General features: G+C 43.3%; 1 pseudogene; it reads left to right on the forward strand.

Moving 5' to 3' along the window:
* Window positions 1-859: 859 nt before the first annotated feature.
* Window positions 860-1,800, forward strand: LOC116092280 (annotated as a pseudogene).
* The last annotated feature ends 434 nt before the right edge of the window (window positions 1,801-2,234 follow it).

Here is a 2,234-nt window from a genome sequence, read left to right on the forward strand (position 1 = left end):
CAGTGACTGTCCCACCTGGGGATCCATCCCATATGCAGACACCAAACCCAGACACTATTGCTGATTCTAAGAAGTGCCTGCTAACCGGAACCTGATATAGCTGTCTCCTGAGAGGCTCTGCCAGAGCCTGACAAATACAGAAGAGGATGCTTGCAGCCAACTGTTGGACTGACCACTGGGACCCCAGTAAAGGAGTTAGGGGAAGAACTGAAGGAGCTAAAGGGGTTTGCAACCCCATAGGAAGAACAACAATATTAACCAACCAGATCTCTAGAGCTCCCAAGGACTAAACCACCAACCAAAGAGTACACATGGAGGGACCCATGGCTCCAGCTGCATATGTAGCAGAGGATGATCTTGTTAGACATCACTGGGAGGGGAGTCCCTTGGTCCTGTGGAGGCTCAATGCCCCAGTATAGGGGAATGCTAGGACAGTGATGCAGGAGTGAGTTGATGGGGGAGCACCTTCATAGAAGCAGGGAGGAATGGGGATGGGATAGGGGGTTTGTGGAGGAGAAACCGGGAAGGTAGATAACATTTGGAATGTAAATAAATAAAATAACCAATAAAAAATAAAAGTAAAAAACCAACAGTAGCCAATAAGTTTGGATAGAAGTTATTTGAAAATATATAGGTATAGGAAAGTGGTAAAGAACAATTCTATGATTTATGCAACATAGAAAAACCAAAATTTAGGTCACTAATATTCAAGAAACCAGAAAAAGAGAAAAAAGTATAAAACTGATTTAAGTATGTGGTTGGGAGTGTTAGAGCCATTATTGCAGAGCCCAGGCCATGCCATTGCATATCTGATACCCCTTATCATATATTAGCATTCCCAAAGGTTTTAAAGTTCAAGATGGCAACCCTGAAGGACCAGCTGATTGTGAATATTATTAAGGAAGAACAGCTCCCCAGAACAAGATTACTGTTGCTGGCACTGGTGCTGTTGGCATGGCTTGTACCAAGAGTATCTTAGTAAAGGATTTGGCAAGATGAGAATGCCCTTGTTGATAATGGAGGACAAACTGCAGGGAGAGATGATGGATCTCCAACATGGTAGACTTTACTTAGAATATTGTCTCTGGCAAAGAGTACACGTGACTGCATGTTCCAAGCTGGTCATCACCATAGTAGGGGCGCGTCAGCAAGAGGGAGCATGCTGACTCAACTGGGAACAGTAAAATGTGAACGTCCTCAAGTTCATCATTCCAAGCATTGTGAAGTATATAACTGCAATCGGCTTATTGTCTCAAATGCTGTGGATATCTTGACCTATATAGTTTAGAAAATAAGTGGTTATTGGAAGTGGTTGCAATCTGGATTCATCTCCGTTTAGTTACCTGATATGTGAAAGGCTAGTAGTTCATCCACTGAGCTGTCATGGATGGGCCCTAGGGTAACATGGAGAATCCAGTGTGCCTATGTACAGTGGCATGAATGTTATGGTGTTTCCCTGAAGAATCTGAATTCAGAACTTGGTGCTGATGCAGACAAGGAGCAGTGGAAGGAGGTTCACAAACAAGTAGTTGACAGTGCCTATGAAGTGATCAAACTGAAAGGTTATACATCTTGGGCCATCAGCCTTTCTGTGGCAGACTTGGCCAGCACATCCAATTTCAACCATGATTAAGGGTCACTGTGGAATCCAAGGATGATGTCTTCCTCAGTGTTCCTTCTGCTATGGTACAAAATGCAATCTCGGATGTTGTGAAGATGATGCTGACTCCTGAAGAGGAGGGCCCCTTGAAAAAGAGTGCAGTTACGCTCTAGGTAATCCAGAAAGAGCTACAGATCTAGCTGTGTCATGGTGTCCTAGAACTTCACTGTCTAGTATGTTGCAGGGTTTCTATGGAGACCACACAGTGACTCCTCATCTGAACTGTGGATAATGAAGTATTAATGTGGTCTGGGAAAAACTTTAGTTCCTACAGATCAATCCTGATGCTAATTGGTACTTAGGTAGTGGTAACATGGTTAGTGTGACAATGCCATTGTGTCTGAGATACACTGCCAGTCATATGCAGGCTTCAGTTATCCTGTGAGCCTGCCATGTCCACTGTACTGTGCACCCTCCCCAAACATGTCTAGGCCAAGGAGATCCCAACTAGTCATAACCTGACTCCAGTGTATAAGTCCATTGTGCATATCTTGTGCATAACTGTTGTAAAGGATATTTTGTTTACTATAAGTGTCTATTGTGTACACTGTAATACTATGTAAAAAAGTAAGTT

This window comes from Mastomys coucha, chromosome X, assembly GCF_008632895.1.
Source record: "Mastomys coucha isolate ucsf_1 chromosome X, UCSF_Mcou_1, whole genome shotgun sequence".
In the NCBI taxonomy this organism is placed as follows: domain Eukaryota; kingdom Metazoa; phylum Chordata; class Mammalia; order Rodentia; family Muridae; genus Mastomys; species Mastomys coucha.